Here is an 18645-nt window from a genome sequence, read left to right on the forward strand (position 1 = left end):
TTCATTCATCATGCCCATAGACTGCTTTCTAGCGGGACCCCTCTGAGGAGCTATTTTTCCCCTTGGTCTAGATGAAGTAAGAGTTAGATGGGTCCCCTTTTTCTCTTTCCATTCTGGGTCTCTGGCTCGTTTCCTTATTCCACATCCATCTTCACAGTGTAGAGTCCAAACAGAATATTTTATTTCTTTCTTAATTTATCACAGCTTTAAAGGAAACAAATGAATCTTTTCCTTTTTTTATTGTAAAATTACTACAACTGTGTCTACTGGTACAGGATGCTTCTTTCCTATAGCATTGCCTTCCAGCAAAACACTGTGGCTCTCCTTTGTCCAAAGTCAAACTGTAAATCCAGTTACTTTATAACAATATTGAATGAAATGAAAATCTTTGAAGTTTCTCTTCTCTGACTTAACATTTGGTTGAGAAAAATGAAGTTGCCATTGTTTGAGCTGATGAAGATTAAATGGACTGCCTCTGAATTTAATTGAGTCTCTGTTTGAATAATATCCATGGTGGGTCCTACTGCAGTGTTTGGTGATTAATGGTGAGAACGAACAACAGTAACATCTGGACCCAAAGCTGTTCTTGGCTTAGAAGGTGTTCATTCCTTTGAGAAAAAGGATTCTCTGCATCATTGTCCAAATAATCATTAGCAGATAGATCAGCTGAGACATTTTAATTAAAGTTTCAAAATGTAGGGAGCAGAAAAGTTTCTTAACACTCTTTTTATGTATCCAAGTTAAAATAAAAATTATGTTATTAAAAAAGAAGTTAGGTTTCTACTTCCTCTAAGGAAGAGAATGAAGGGCAAATTATGAAATAGCATTTGTTTGCTCATGAATAGGTACACAATATTGGCCTAGGATATGTTGCAGTCAGTTGTTTTTAAATATCATACTGGGAAATGTTTAAGAGAACTTTGAGGAATTATACAGATTTGAGACATAGTTTTGTCTGGTTTTATTATGTAAATTTTTATGAACTAAATAAAATAGTAATTATGGAAAATATTAGTGATGAATAATTAAGATGATATAAGAAATAAAAGCATAGGAATGTTTTGGAAGATTTTGTTTTTACATGTTGACTATACTGGAATTATTACTGAATGTTGGGCAAATAAAATGACTTCTGCATCTGTGCTTATTATCATAAGCATTCCCTGGGAGGAGAGGGAGACAGCTAATCAAATACATCAACAAATTACTTGGAAAGGATGTCTTAACTGAAGATATTTTAGTTTAATGTTCAACTAAAAATATAAGGAATACATTTAACATAGTAACTGTTTAGAAGATTTAACCATGAGGAGTTGCAGGATCTAGTAAAATGATTTACCTCACAGGGAGCAAGTGTATCTGACTCCCTATAATGTGAAATCTCTCCTACATGATAACTATGTGTCTTTTTAAGCTTTGTCCTTTTTGGAATTGAAAAGCCCACATACTTTCTGCCCAAGGTAAAAATACTTGCTTTGCACAGAATGACAAGTTTAGTGATTATCTTACATTGAGATAATAGTTTAATAAGGACATACTATTTTTTGTAGAATATGCAAGCACATCTAATTACTTTGTAGGGTTGGAGTCTATTTAATTATTCAGCAAATAGTGTTGAGCTTCTGTTGTCTATAAGCACTTTTTTTTTATGAAGAATATGCAAGTGAGTTAGATCTGGCTCTGGTACTGAGAGAGCTTATAGTCTATGAGAGGATATCAGAAAACTCGAATTAAAGGGAGACTATGGTAAGCATCACCATGTGTTGACAGAGAACTCTCTCTCTGCTCATCAGAGTCATAGAGTCATGCAGTGACCCAGGGTAATAGAGCTTCCACCATTTGCTGCCTCAGATGTTGCTGATTACCTGTCAAGAGAAAGGGTACTGGAGCATCTCTCATCACACTGGCAATTAAATGTTCAACCTAGAAAGGACACCTGTAACTTCCTCTACAGCTCAAGGTCCAGAGACAATCACAGGGCTTCACCTGATCAGATATTGGAAATATGTCATGTGCAAAACTACCTAGAACTAGAAATAAGTGGCAAGCAGAATTCATGGCTATTCAAAGAGCTAATCCTCTTGTGTTGGAATATCCAGATGCCCTTGATTCTGTGGGATGAGATTAAATGAGAATATTTAGCAAAGATAATAATTTGGCTCTGGATTCATAATTCAACACAGATTCAAATATCTGTGCTGGTGGTGTGAATCATGACATTTCATATTAAATAATAAAGATAGTTTCTTGCAGACCAATTTTAAAAAGAGATTTTTTGTGTCTGGTCTCTTGGTTGCTTTCCCTCTGTGATTGCAAGGGGAGGCAGTACATTTAATTTAAAGCAAAGCACCTTCCTAAGCAAAGTTACTTGCTTGTCTAATGGTTCTTAACAAGATGTCTCTTGGGCTTTCATTTTCTCTGAGAACAGAAGAGGGTTAAGTGAGTACAAGGAGATTTTCAAATTTCTCTGCCTTTTGGCTTTTTGTAATATCTGGCAATGTGTGCCCCTCTCATTCTTCTTTTTCAATTTTTCTCAAAGTGATTCTTGTGTATTTGTTTCAACATGTGGATGTTAAAATCATTTTTGTGTTTTTTAATGGTAATGCTATTTAGACAATAGAAGTAAACAGCAACAACCACAATAAAGCAAGACGAATAAAAGAGTTAAATTGAAACAAGGGTTAAATAATTATGTCCAAAACAATTCTGTAAATCAAGTGAAAATAGTTGAATAGATTGACACAGCCACCAAGAGCAACTCCCTAACTAAGAGTAAGTTTGTGGTGTGGTGAGACCTTGGCACCGCCCTCCATTCAACTGCCCCTGAGCCTCTCCCTGCTCTGTGTGTGTGTGTGTGTGTGTGTGTGTTGGGGTGCTGGGCTACAGTGCTGATGCTGGGCAGGATTGAGGGGTAGACTACTGGGTTTTCCCATGTCCTGGAGTGAATATGAACATTCTTTGAACTCCCATGTCCTGGAGTGGATAGGAGCATGTCCCTAGGCCTGAGTTGGGAATCAGGCCCAGGGGACAGCTCTGTGGTCAGGGAGCCAGCCTGAGGATGCAGGAAAGGTAGAGGAAAGCCCTGAGTGTTTTTGTTTCATCAGAGAGTGGGTTGGGGTGAGTCACTGGGGGAAGCAGGGCTCAACTGAAGGTGGAAAGATGACGACAATCCTACAGTCCAGCACTTACTTTGGGTACTCCTGGGAAAGGGGCCGGGGGCCCGAGAGTGACTCTTCTGTTTTGGGGGAGAGGGCCCAAGGCCCCAGACACTGAGAGCAGGAGCTCAATAACAGGGGGTGGGGGGTGGGTTCTCCTCTTTGTGATCACTGTACTTCAAGTCTCTGTTTGTCATTACTACTATTCTAGAATTTTCTATATTTATAACTTTCATTTTACAAAGGGATGATCCTGTTGGGAATTATAAATGTATTGAAACATCTTGGCCAAATTTATGAAAGTCAGATTCGTAAAAGGCTTCTGAGAGACACTAGAATATAGTTCATCTTTAAAGGTGATCTGTGGGAGGATAAGCAAGACTTTCTGAGCCATCACTGTCTTCTGGAATTCTCCAAAGTCTCACCATGCCAAGAGAGAATATGTTTTATAAGCATCATCCAGAAGTTAGTGTAGAGTTTGAGTTTTATTATATGATCACTGGAGAGGTTTCAGATAGTCAAAACCCTACTTTTAATGAACAGTGCTAATTGCCAGGGGGATACCATGCCACAAATTCAGACACTGAAGTGTACTGAAGCATAGGAAAATGTTGGGATGGCATTGCGTAGAGAAAGAGAGTTAAAGGAGACATTTATTCTGGACTTCAAGCCAGGTACTTTTATTTATATTATTTCCTTCTATCCTCATAAAAAAACTTGGAGGCAGGTTTATTACACTCCTCAATTTATAGATGAGGAAACTCAAGTTGAGAAGGGCTTGCCAATTAGCTTTAAAATGAGATACATTGACACTCATGTGTGTTGAACTCCAAGCCATACTCTTTCCATGACACCACCTGCTTCCTTGGATCATTTGGTTAAGGGAGGGGAGAAAGTGGGAAAGTGGAGAAATGGAACCAGGAAGATTTTAGCAAGGGATAGTATCTTAATCTACTTTTTGTCATTTTCCATGGATCTTCAAAGCCTTCTACTTTTGACCTTGGTGCATCAAATCTATAGATACATAGTAATTTTGATCAAAGGAAAAATCATGGTTGAGCCTCTAGAATTATTCTGCTTTCCAGTGATCCCAAGGGCAGCTTCAGGTTTCCTTTGTCTTCTGTAAAGGGTGGCCTATCACTTTATAGAATTACACAAAATTTGTAAAATTACACAAAAATATGTAATATATCACATTTTTGAATTAAATTTAGTTTTTTAGTATCTATAACTTGTATTGGTTATATATATAAAATTTTATATATATATATAACCATGTGATATTTAAAGGAGTAGTTTTTCTTCTTTCTTCCCAGGTGTATTTAGCTTAGTTACCTCAATCACTAGAGGCTTATTTACTTTCTGTGATAGGTGAGTCCTTTCAAACAATCCTGACAATACAGAAGTATCCAAGGCCTGGTTTAGATGCTCAAACTAGAGATTTCTTTAGAATATCAGAAATAAAAACTAGAGGTTCCTGGTCAAGGACTGAATAAATAGCTCATACTTTAATCAAACTATGATGTCTTTAAGTGTAGCAGGGACAACATGCAGAAATAACTAAAACCCCTTTCTCTTAGGAAGTAGCACTAATAAATCCTACACTTGTATAGAAAATATTACTGCAGAATCAGTACATTTCTTTTTTTTTTAATATTTTGTTTGTTTATTTGACAGAGAGAGAGAGAGAGAGAAAACAAGCAGGCAGGCAGAGGGAGAAGCAGGCTTCTGGACACGGGGGCTCATGACCTGAGCCAAAGGCAGATGCTTAACTGACTGAGTCACTCAGCAGTCCCCATTTCAATGCAATATAATGATAGCATATTTGCATAACACTCTTCAGTTTATAAAATATTTCCTTGTAGAGTCTCCCTTTGAGCTTGACAGCAATTCCATTAGGTAGGTATGACCTCTGGTATCATAGCCCCATTACCTGGTGAAAAAGTAGAGAGAAAGTGTGACTTGTCCAAGATCATATAATCAGATACAGAATTCAGGTTCTCTAAATCCAAAATCAGATCTTCTGAGCACTAAAGGACTGTACCTGTATATTTGTGACCACTTATGGGAAAAGATTTCAGGGCAGGTAATCCCACTTGTCCCAAAACAACACTTCAGTCCCCCTGTCTCCCTGAACAATAATGGTGGCTCTTATTCTACCATTAACTTTTGGGAGATGCTTATAAAGCATATGCTCTCTGTCACTGTCACTAGAAGACTTTGGAGAATTTAGTGAGGTAGTTAAAGGTCTAGAAGGTCTTGCTTGTTTCCCCAGTCCACTACCAATGTTCATGTAAGTTCCATATATACTCAGATAGCATTTCCCCAAATTATGTAGAATGTACTTCTTTTTTTAAAAAAGATTATTTATTTATTTGAGAGAGAGAGAGAGTAAGAGAGTGAGAGCACAAGCAGGGAGAGCAGCAGAGGGAGAGGGAGAAGCAGGCTCCATGCTTACCAGGGAGCCTCATGCAGGGTTCCATCCCAGGACCCTGGGATCATGACCTGAGCTAAGGCAGATGATTAACCAACAGAACCACCTGGTGCCCCTGTAGAAGATACTTCTTAACTGTGTCATCTGCTTCTTCTTCTTCTTCTTTTTAAAGATTATTTATTTATTTATTTGACAGACAGAGATCACAAGTAGGCAGAGAGGCAGGCAGAGAGAGAGAGAGAGAGAGGAGGAAGCAGGCTTCCCGCTGAGCAGAGAGCCTGATGTGGGGCTCGATGTGGGGCTCGATCCTGGGATCATGGCCTGAGCTGAAGACAGAGGCTTAACCCCCTGAGCCACCCAGGCACCCCTGCTTCTTCTTCTTTTTAAAAAGATTTATTTACTTATTTGAGAGAGAAAGAGAGAATGAGAGAATGAGCAGGAGGGGCAGAAGGAGAGGGAAAGAAAATCTCACGTAGACTCTGCTGAGCACTGAGCCTGACATGGGGCTCTATCCCACTACTTGAGCTGAAACCAAAGATTGGAGGGCTTAACCAACTGCATCCAAGTGTCCCTTAACTGTGTGATCTTGTACAAATTACTTAACCCCTCTGGGCCCAGTTCCCTTTGTAAATAGGGATAGTAACAATCCCTACTGTGAGCATGAAAGAGTTGGTCTATTCAAATGAATAGACCAACTTAGACCAATTTAGAATAGTCTTGGCACATAGTAGTACTCAACAAATGTTGGACATTTTTATTAATACATACAAAGTGCTTGACAACCAGTAAGTGCTCAGTAAGTGTGAGTTTAAAAAATTAAGGGAAGAGGAAGAAAGGAAGACAAACTATACAGAATTCATAGCTTTTAGAAGGCAGGCCTTGATGACTAGAAAGAGCAGCAGAACTAACATCTTCCCTCCTCCCCCAACTTGTAAATGGTGACCGTAATGTAGCAGAACAGTGAACCTCTTCTGGTCCAGACTCTGCTAAAGTTTATCACCATTCATCAGGAAAATGCCAACAGTCCACTGGGCTGTGATTCACCGTGCCCATCAAAGGTGGTGCCGGTAATGACCTCTGTTGCTGCCTCCTTGAGTGGGGTTTGAGCTGGGAAACCCAGGCATTTACCTACACATTTTTCAGGACTCTGAACCCCTGCTATTATGAATGGATTCACAGGTACTTTCTCAGCAAAAATGACAGCAGTGCTTTTAGGAAGAATGTTCAAAAGCACATTCACAAGACTGTTAAGCCAGGCATGTAAGTAAATGTGAATTAAGTCATCATAGTCTGGCTAATCTCTAAAGAGAATTGCCTGCCTTTGAGCAGCTAAGAAAAATAAAAGAAAGGATTAAATTATTTGCATGCAGTCAAACTAAATGGTAAGTTTGTCTTTAGGGCAAAATGTTTATATTACTTCATACCACGTATGCAAACAAGCTATTGTGCTGCTAGCTAAGAAGATTAAGTGCCCAGCTACCTGGTTTTCAAAACACTAAATTCTAACTAGTCCTTGAGGAGGAAAAAACGCTCTTATACAGTATAGGATATAGAAAACCAGAAGGGACTGAGCTTCTAAGGCTTATGTTGGTATTGGCACTTTGGGTCTGCAGTGAGAATTATTATTATTATTATTATTTTTTAAAGATTTTATTTATTTATTTGACAGAGAGAGATCACAAGTAGGCAGAGAGACAGGCAGAGAGAGAGAGGAGGAGGAAGCGGGCTTCCTGCTGAGCAGAGAGCCCGATGCGGGACTCGATCCCAGGACCCTGAGATCATGACCTGAGCCGAAGGCAGCGGCCCAACCCACTGAGCCACCCAGGCGCCCCTGCAGTGAGAATTAAATAGCTCAGGGTGATTTGCTTTTCTTTAAAAGAATGGGTGGTAGAAAACCAGGGAGTAATTACCTCTCTAGCAATCTACTCCACAGAGATGCAAGAAGTCAGAAGTAGGCAACGATAGATAAAAAAAACCATGCTAGGTCTACTTCTTTGAGGATACCGAGTCCCTGTTTGGGGTTTGATATAATTCTTTCTCTTGAGAAATACAACATGAATTAATTTGACTTATATTAGTGGTATAAAGGGAGATTGCAAAGTACTTTACAAAGAAATTATGATGACAGATTCACATGAGGGGCATTTCTTCCCTAATGAAATTGTTGATATTTGGGGTTGATTGAAATTGAACATAGATTATTTTATTATTCACTGCTCCTCAACCACAAACTTACTCTGACTTCCTTTTCTTTTACTCCCAACTTCCTCTTTCATGATATAGTGATATGTGATAATACTAATAACAACAATAGGAAAGAGTACTTTAAATAGCTAAGATAGATGGAGTGCTTGTTTTATGCCAGTAACTGCCTTATGCATATTTCTTTCCTGCAACAATCTTAAGAGGTAGAAGTTTTCATTAATCCCATTCTAAAGATGTAGGGAATTGATATAACTTGTCCATTCTCATTTAGCTGGTGAACAGTAGACTTCAGATCCAAACTAGCTCTGAATTACTACTACTGCTACCTCTACTGCTAATACCACTATGACTGTGGCAACAACTACCACCACTACTACTTCCTGCTATCACTGTAACAACTGATGAGGGAGCAGGAGGCTGGCTGAGGACAAAGCAAAAGCTGGCACCTTGCACCCTCTCTCCACCCACTCCCCTCAGTAATACGTGTGACATTCCTCAGGCACCTCTGGCTGCCCTAAAAGAAAAACAAATAGTTAACTTGCAGAAATCACAGACTCCCTTGGTTTACCTATGTCCTAGAGATTTACAACAAAGAAGCTATCTAACAATAGCACAATTTCCACAGGCAAATAACTCAGTTCCTCAATCCCTAAATAAAGTTGAATTTCTTCTAAACCCAAATCTCACTAACAAGGACACTTGATAGGAGAAATGTGTAACTTTATCTCTAGATCTCCAAGATAGTGTCAAGAATCATTCCCAAGCATATGGCCCACCGATATACATCTAAAGGGTCTCACAAGAAGATTTTTACTACTAGTAATGAATAACCTTTCTCCCAACAATAGCTAGCCCCTCAAGGTCCTGGAGACCTTGCTTCCAAAATTCCTTAGAGACTAACATCACCCTCTTTGTCCTCACCTACCCAACTCCTGTGTATATATATAATCAGCCACTCCTCAGGATAACGGCGCAGCATCTCTGTCTGCCCACGGGTCCTGTCCCCGTGCTCTAATAAACCATCTTTTCGCACCTAAGACATCTTCAGAATTCTTTCTTAGCCGTCAGCTCCGAACCTCATCCCACCGAACCTCACCTAGGTTCAAGAACTTCATCACAACTACAACAGCTTCAACCTGCAATTGCTACAACAGCAACAGCTGCCACAGTTATGACCGTGACTGCTGCTGCTTCTAGTACTAGAACTGAACACATACAAACATCAAGTCACATAAAGCTCAGTGATAAAAATAATTACGAGTCAGATATGAGCCTCTCTTTGTTAATGCTGCATCAGTAACTCCTCATGCTTTTCTGTTGAAGTAGCCCTACAGATAAATGAAAATGAGTAGAGAGGTTGGGCATGGCTTAAGACAACCCTATGGAAGACTAGAACTTTCGAGAAGCTTTATATCTTCTCAAGTGTTCGTTTTTATGCCATAATAAATCTGTATTGATTTTAATATAATTAAAAAATTTCCCCAATAGAGTTCGAGTAGAGTTGACAGAATAGAAGTTGTGCCAAGTAATCTAGCGAGTTTGTTTTCCCGGTGTACTTAGGTGTGTGAATTTGTGCACATTAGACTGAAAAACATGGATGTATGATGGCAAATACTTGATTGACTGCCATAAGGGCTAGAAGTTAATGCCAGCTCAACCTCAAGATCTTTGTTCGAATGCTGTCTCTTTGAGAAAGGTTTCCCTGCTTCCCCTTGTCTCTACAACTAGCCAGTCCCTCTCTTGACTCTCCCTCAACCCCAGACTCCAATTATTCTTGAATATTACTAATCCTTAGTAGTTTGTAAGTCTGTTAAAACTTTTTCATGTAAATTACCTGAAGGCAAAGATCATGTCCAGCCTTTCCCCCCACTGTTAAATTCCTGGTTTTAGCACAGTGCTGGATACACAGGAGGGGCCTGAAACTATTTGTGAAATGAATGAATAGGGATGCTGGGTGGCTCAGTCAGTTAAGCCACTGCCTTCGGCTCAGGTCATGATCCTAGCATCCTGGGATCAAGCCCCACATCGGGCTCCTTGCTCAGCAGGGAGCCTGTTTCTCCCTCAGCCTCTGCCTGCCACTCTGTCTGCCTGTGTTCTCGCTCTGTCTCTCTCTCTCTTTCTAACAAAAAAAAAAAAAAAAAAAAAAAAAAGAAAGAAATGAATGAATAAAGGAATGTATGAGCTTCCTGAAGAGTCAGCATTCCTCTGCTTCAGTCGGGTGCTGACGTGAGCAGTCTGTCTGGGTTTGACCATCTTCTTTTCTCCAGAGCCAGTACAACTGGCATCTCATTTATTAGTCATCTTTGGGATGTGAGGTGGTTCTCTTATTGTGATGTATTCATATAAAATGAAATATGTATTGAAGTTTTAAGACATCATAAAGACCGTCATTTGGACAGGTGCCCATCTGGACACCCTGTGCTGGTTCCTGAGAACATTTTGGTGGAAGATAGCAAGATAGCACAGCTCTGACTTTCAGCCGTGTGTCTGTACCTTGCTCAGTGATATTAAATGTAGTGGGGTGCCTTCAGGTAGAGGACACTGGTGCCTATCTATCTTCTTTAGGAGCTGACTGCTACACATGTAAACACTTTCCTAATGGAGTACTCTTTGGGAATAACAGATTTACCTCCTTTGGCTAGTATTTTTTATAGAAACTTCAGGGAAAGTTGAATCCCCTTCAGGTTTCTTTTTGATTTTATTTTTGTTTTTTGGCCCTATACTATTTTGGTCAGCCCATGCTGGGCTGTTTAAATAACACTGTGAAATTATCACTTATCTGGCACTAGGGGGGATAGCAATGTTCCAATAACTGAAACTTATCCAGCTACATTGCAAACTTAAGAAAAAAATTACCATTTATATAAAGCCTTCTGAAATATGTGATACCCATTATTGCCTACTTTTTAAATCTAGGTAAGGTGAATATATTTTACCTTTATCTTCACTACTCAAGGTCAGAACTTTCAACATAGAATCATATTTAGACCTGGGTGGGTCTTGATTCAACCATCTGGTTCAACTATCTCAAAATAGACTGGAAGAGAATGAGGCCCAGAGAACTTTCTGAAGACTGCACAGCTGGGCAAATAGAGATATAGGTGAAAATGCAGCCCACAGCTCTTAGTTGAGTGCCCTTCTCATTGTTTTTGATAAGAGGTTCTTTAGATATGTAGGGTTTTTTATCTTTTCAATAAGTAGCTGTAAGCTACTGTGTTTATTAAGTTCTTTTTCCTTATTTTCAATATTTTCCCCTGAATCCACTGTAATTGAAGAAGTCAGTTTTCATTTCTTGCTTTCATGATGTGTTTGTCTCTGTCCTTACTCTTATTTTTTTTATGTTTTTTATTTTTTATTTATTTATTTTAAATTTATTTTTTATATATTTTTGGCCTAACAGTATTCATTATTTTTTCACCACACCCAGTGCTCCATGCAATTCGTGCCCTCTATAATACCCACCACCTGGTACCCCAATCTCCCACCACCCCCGTCAATTCAAACCCTCTTATTTGGAGTACTTCTTTAGAGTCTGTGGTGGTGATGGCAGGCTCAGGACTTAAAAAATTCTTTTAAATAGAGAAACTTTACTTTTATAGAAGTGTTAAGTTTATAGCAAAATTGAGTGGAAGGTATGGGGCATTCCCGTGTACCCCCTGGAGTGGAGCCTTCTTAATACTTTCCTGTATATCCCACAGTTTAGCACTGTATCTTGTACGCAGTAAGTGCTTAACAGAATAGTTGTTGATTGGTGTGTTCTTCCATCTGTGCGTTGAGGAACCTAGTAATGAAGGACATTTGAAACGTGTTTTAAATGAGAATATACTGCACTATAATGATCTGAAAGAGGGCCTAGGGGCGAGATTATAAAGTGTATCTGCTTTATGACACCAATGTAGATCCTCAAAGCCCTTGCTTGCTTACTTGGGAGTTTGTAGGCCATTCTGGATAATTGAAGTCATTGGATAAGGGAAGTGCAACTATAGTAGGAATGACAATTAAAATAACAACAATAATATTCTATAATTTAAAATAACAGTAATATTCTAATGAACAATGCTTGAAGCTAGATTTGGGTCTAGGAGTTAGATTTTAGAACTATTTGTGCCACCAATACATGGCTATGTCATGTTTACAGTTGTAATCTAGCATCTGGCCCAGGGCCTAGTTGTAATGTGGTGTCCATCATATTTCCTAGTACCTAGTGACTAGCATATTGCCTTGTTCATAGAAGAAGCTCTGCCTCTTAGAGGAGGCATTATCTGAAGAACACATTGGAGTTACCCAGGCAAAGGGAGGTATTGCCTCAGAAAAGCACTTTACTCAGAGGGAAAATCAGTTACCCACCCATTAGGGGAGAAAAGCCTCTTGAGAATGAAGGGATTATAGTCCAAGGGGGAACCAGAGAAATAAGCAGAGACAGTCCATGGAGGATCTGAGAAATTTGCTAAGGAGCAGGAGTTTTATCTAGAAATATAATAAGGAGTCATTGGAGCATTTTAATTTGGGACATTACATGGTCAGATTTGTTTTAGAAAGATCACTTGGGCTTCATGATGGAAAATTTATTCCTTCTACAAACACACACTGAGGGTTTGCCTTGTACTAGGCTTTCTTCCAGGACTTGTTGGTAAAGCTCAGATTAGTCAAAGTTCCTCATCTCAAGGAGCTCACGTTTCAGTGCATGTTTATGTGTATGGTGGCAGCAGCAGAAGTGGGGACAAGTAGACGAATGTAATTCTAATTACAGGTAGTGACAAGGGATCTGAAAAACAAAACAAAACAAACAACAAACAACACAGAACAGGGCAGAAGAAGGTCGCTGGGATTGGGGGAGTATTTGAATTGGATGATCAAGAAATGCCTCCCTGAGATGTGACACCTCCTAGGAGACTGAGAGTAGAGAGACCAGATGAGAGGTGATGGGAGGCTAAAGTAAGGTAGTGGTAGCAATAACAGAGAAAAGAGGCCCAATGACAGCAAAATTTAAGGAGGTAGGGCCTGTAAGACTTGAAGAAAAATTAGATGTGAGAGATGAAAGACAAGGGTGGGGGTAGATATGTTTCTGGCTTGAATAACTGGGTGGATGTTGGTACCATTCATTCAGAGGGGAGAGTAGGTTTGAGTAGTGGAGTGGGTTTAGCTGTGTTGATGAGGTCAGTCTTGGGCATGTTTCATCGTAAAGCAACAAAAACCTGTGTCTATTACAATCCTACATCTTTTCCGAATGCCTGAATTCTATGCCCCATTTTCTCTATTTTGGGCCAGGCAGGTATGGGCAGGGTGTTCAGAGTCCTCACCCCCTGCCCTAGCCCAGCCCTCAGGGATCCTGGAGACTCCTTTGATAGATGATGACCATCTGTACCTTGGGGTCAGCCCTCTGGTGATGACCAGATCACTGGCAGGCTCCAGGATCTCACTGTATTCCAATAAAACCATGGTGATGGTGGCCTGGCATTTATGCCTGTGCAGGCATGACTATGGTGCCTTCATTGATGGCTGAGACCAGGTTCATGTCTACCTGCTCTGTCAAGCTGTCAAGTTGGTGATGGTGATGGTGTCAGTAGCCACTGTCTGTGGGCCCAGTCCTGCACAATGGTCTGGTGCCTGGCTGTAGTCTGTCATCTTAGATATTTTGGAAAGCATAATGGTGCCCCTTGATGGTTCTCCTCTCTCTCTTTTTAAGTTTTTATTTAAATTCCAGTTAGTTAACATACAGTGTAATATTAGTTTCAGGTGTACAGTACAGTGATTCAACACTTCCATACAACACCCAGGGCTCATCACAAGTGCACTTCTTAATCTCCATCACCCATCTCCCCAACTCCCTCCCCTCTGGTCACCATGAGGTATAGTTCTGTATAGTTAAAAGTCTGTTTCTTGTCTTATCTCTCTTTTTTTTTCCTTTGCTCATTTGTTTCGTTTCTTGAATTCCACATATGAGTGTAATAATATGGTATTTGTCTTTCTGTGACTGACTTATTTCCCTTAGCATAATACTCTCTAGCTCCATTCATGTTGTTGCAAATGTCAGATTCTCCTCTCTTTTAAAGTACTTGGAAGACTGAATTTCCTAACCTTCCTGAGGTTACAGGGTCATATAACTAGTTCTGGGCAATGATTTATGAGTAGAAGTGACATGTTTTTGCTAAGTCGCTTAGATATTAGTGCAAGATCTTTCACTTAGTCTGTTACCTTTGTGGACCATGGAGAAGGCTTTGTGTTGGGATGGCTGGGCTACCTGGGTGTCTGGGTATAGATGTAGTTACTCTGGAGAGATACCCAGATATGAGTTAGACTTTGTATGAGTGAGAAATAAACTTCTGCATGTTAAGCTACTATTTTGGGGTGGCTTATTATTGGAACATCAACTAACCTGTTCTGGTTAATATAAGCATGTTGAGTTTAATGTGCCAGTGGGATCACCAGGTGGAATTGTTCAGTAGGTAGGTGGATATACAGGGCTCAAGTGTAGGAAAGGTCTAGAATGTGAATATAGATTGGTGAGCCATTCATAAATGTATGGTGGTTGATGGGAATGAATAAAATCAATCAAGACAAGTGAGCAGTGAAGGCTAAAGACAAAGTTCCAGAAGAAACAAAATTTAAGGAGAGGAGAAGAGCGAGAAGCCCACAAAAAATAAATAAAAAAGGAGTGGCCAGAGAGATAACAGTAATGTTGGAAGGAGTGGTATGAGTTTGGAGAGGTAGAGGGGGAAGGGGCTGTACAAAGAGTGGTTACTCTGAAGGTTCTCAACAGACAGGGTTTAGGCACTACATAGTTGCAAGAGGGCTTGGAGGTCTTGTGTGTTGCATATGCAGAGACAACACAGTGATTTTATTGGCTGTGTATGTTTATTGGGTCAGAGTTGAGGCAATTGATGAAAATCATGGAGAAGTGAAGCTCTTCTCTTGGTGCTGCTGTTAGGTGTAGGAGACATTATGAAGGAAGAATGGCAGAAATATCATTCATTTAATATAGTACTTATCCTTCTAGACATGGGACATATAGCAGGGAAAAAAGTTCATATTCTCAAGGTATTCATCATCATTTCAAAGAAACAGAAAAGTGTGTGATATTTCAGGTGATGGTAAGTACTAAAATTGGAAGGGAAGCATACATATATAATAAAGTGACAGTGTAATAACTTATAAGGTATTTGGGGAAATTTAACACAGTGACATTTGAGCAGAGACCTGAATTGAGGGAGGGAGTAAACCTTCTAGAAATCTGGTGAGAAGTGTTCTAGGCCAATGAAACAGCAGAGGCAAAGGCCCTGGGGCAAGATTGTAGTTGGCACATTGGGGTGATGGCAGGGAGGCAGGGAGGACAGTGTGACTGGGGCAGGTGGGCTGGGGGAAGAGTGGCCTGAGGTGACCTCACAGCACAGAGGCTGTGAGGACTGGTTCATGTGGACTTTGTGGGTCTCTAAACAACTGTGGCTTTTATTCTGAATGAGCTGTGGTTCTCCTGGAATATTTTGAGTATTGAAATGGCTTGAAATGATTAACACTAAAAAAAAATTACTCTGGTGGCTCTGAGAGGAGAGAAATATAATTGTCAAGGGTGAACACAGGAGTTTCATTAGAAGGTGATTGCATAAGTCCTTTATCTGGACTGGGTAATGGTGGAGGTGGTAAGAAGTAGCTGCTTTTGGTTACATTTTGGTTATGCTTGTAAGATAGTATCAACAAGATATGCTGTTGGGCTGGATGAAGAAGAAAAGAGCAAAAGGGTTGAAGATAATTTCAAAGTTTTTGGTATGGGCAATTGGACAGATGGAATTTTTTTTTTAAGAGAAGGAGTTGACTGTAGAAGAAACAGTTTAGAGGGGAAAAATTTAGTATAACTTCCTTACATATTAAGTCTGAGACACCTTTGAGATATCTAAATGATGATAGTTTCTTGTTGGCAGTTGGAGACACAAAGCTAGAACTTTGGAAGAAGTCATAGCTGGAAATATCAACTCTGAAGTTGTTGTTTTATAGTTGGATTCTTACCCTGGAAGCCAAGTGAAGAAGGTATTTCAAGGAGTAAGGACTAATAATTCCTGTCATAGGCTGCTACTGTAAGAGGTTAGATGAAAGTTATGACCGTTGTTATGATAGATATTAAAAGCAGGTACAGTGAAATGGTTGGGGACAATATCTAGGTCAAGAAAGAATTGGCAGAGAGGAATTTGATACTGAAAGTATAAATACATATTTTCATTGAGATTTTCAATAAAGGGGAAATGCTTGTTGTAGGGGAATGTTAGATCGGGAGGGACTTTCTAAAAGATAGGTGATTATTTTTCTATGTTTGTATACTAATGGGAATGATCTAGGGAAGAAATGAAATGATGTATGGGTAGAGTACCAAATCCTTTGGTAAGCAAGAACAGAAGGGATCCAAACTATCAGTTGAAGGATTGCCCTCTTACAAGGTGTAAACAGTTCATCATTTTAATAGGAGGGAAGGAAGAATGTGGGTACAAATGCAGGCAGATATATGATTATGGGAAGGTGTGAAATCTCTTATGACCGCCTCCATTTCCTCAGTGAATAAGAAGCTCTGTCATAGCAGAGAGAAGGATAGCAGAAGAGATGTTGGAAGTTTGGGAGAGAAAAGGATAACGAGTATTCCTCTGGAGAATGGGAGACTGCAAAAACGATTAGGGAAGTATAATTGTATGTCAGGAAGCAGTAGAGTTCCCCTTGAAGTCTGTAGTCCTGAATTTCAGATGTGACCAATAACATTCATTATACGTTTGCCTACCTGGTGACTTCAGTGCCTGTGATTGAGGGGCAGGTTCAGGGTTGGGGGTAAGAGATGTTAGAGTGTGTGCAATGTCATAAGTAATAATGGGTTGTGGACTCTAGACTGGGGTGGGGAGGGACAGTGAAAACATGGAGGGGTTGAATGGATTGTTGGAGTTGGGGAACTAGAGGAAGTGAACCAGAAGGTTTTAGCAGATGGAGGTCAGAGAAGGGGATGCTTGAGCCAATGAAAGCAGTGCAATCATTTGTAAGGACAGTGACAATGTGTGTGGCAAAGAGGGAAGCTGGGAGGGTGGGTGGAAGAGCAGATCATTGTAGGTGAGAAGTTGATGAAAATGAACAGCCAACGTATTGGAAGGACTTACAAGGAGACACTGAAGTTACCAAGAGCAGTGGTGGAGGGTGACCGTGAATCAGGTGCTGAACTTTCAAGGGATGAAGAGAAGTAACCTGTGGGTCTTTAGGTAAGTGCAGCAAGGGGGATGAACAGGATAATAGAACATTGATAGCAAGACTTTGAAGGAGTTGGGATTCATGGAGGTGCACCCTGCATATATCTTCATGATGCTATCTTATTCTACATTTTGATTTAGTCTGTGCCCTTATTCTGTCTCTTTTACAAGCCCCATCTTACTAAACTGTGAGTTCATTAGGTGCAGGGACTGTGTTCTCATTTTTAACTGTCACAGTGCCTAACACAGTGCCTGATCTATAGCAGGCAATTACCATTTGTTGAATTAGATTGCACCAAATGTGGAAATTTAAAGATCAAGTGGCTAACAACCTCAGAGGATACAATACTGAAATGGAATTTACACCTAGATTTATTATGTGTACTAAAAACACAGCACTGTCAGCTAATCATGTAGTTCCAATTGTTTCTAGAGTTCCAGAGACATTAAAAATATAATTTGATCATAAATATTGCAAAGAAAAGCCTGGGGCCATTCTATTTGCATGGGAAGGTGCTGTTTCCTTGTTTCTATATGGCAGGGATAAAAATGTCTGAGAAGGAGCACCGTTTGCTAGCTTTGACCACTTCCTAAATCCCGCAAATATTTGTTCATCCAAAATTGCCCTTTGAAAGCTAAAGAACAGTTTTATTTTGCAGAAGGAGCTGTACCCTTACCTTAACCATACCTAGGGCAAACTGGGCAATGCAAAAACACTGTTCTTGAAAATCTCCTCACTGTATTATTATGATGAATAATAAAAGTAAGAAGAAAAGAGAAATTTTGATTGAAACTGTAAATTCAACTTAGATTTACTTCCATGACTTATTTCTGCAGCATCTAAATGTAAATTGTAAGGGTGAAGAGCTGTTTTATGTGATGTCCAAAATTACTTTTTGAAAACCATCATGCAATGTCAGCACTTCATCTCTACCACCGACATAGGTGATGGAGACAGGGAGCTACCACACACTGCAGCTTTCTGTGGGTAATTCACATTCTCCTTGTGTCTTTCAATTACTGCTGGCAAAAGTGCATAACTAATCAACTTAGATCAGAGACACTTGATTTTTACTCTTTCTTTCCCCATATCTGTCACCTCTTGCTCTCCTTCTATTTTCCTTCTCCCTCCTCTTTTCCTAGACACTCATAAACCAGAATCACTTAAAGATAATAGCTCCTTCAAAAATGCAACTCCACAGGATTTAATTAAACCTTAAGTCCCAGGCTGGCCTGGGGAGTCTGAAGTAGGATGAGATGAAACTTTGTTCAGAATGAACATGGTATTCTAGTGGCTTCAAGGTGTCTGAGACTAAGTGCATTTCAAGAGAGATTTGGCTTGTTGCTGGTTGTTTGAATTCAGTGAATTAAGCCATGGCCTAAAGAGTTAGCAGTCCTCCCTTTTGTGTGACCTTGGCTGAGAAAGTGTTCTTTTTTTCCTCTTCCTTATCTGTAAAATGGAATTTGAATACCAACCTTAAACTCTTGTTGCTTAGAAAACAACTTCTTAAACTTTGACCTCCAATATATTTTTCCTTGGTTTACTTACAAAGGCTAATAACTACACTGGGTGTATTTCAATTGTTGCAGATATTTAGGTTAAGATGAAAGGGGTTATTTTGTTACTGGGTATCCCATA

Source organism: Mustela putorius, unplaced genomic scaffold, assembly GCF_011764305.1.
Source record: "Mustela putorius furo isolate JIRA1106 unplaced genomic scaffold, ASM1176430v1.1 tig00000430_pilon_pilon_pilon, whole genome shotgun sequence".
Classification (NCBI taxonomy): Eukaryota; Metazoa; Chordata; class Mammalia; order Carnivora; family Mustelidae; genus Mustela; species Mustela putorius.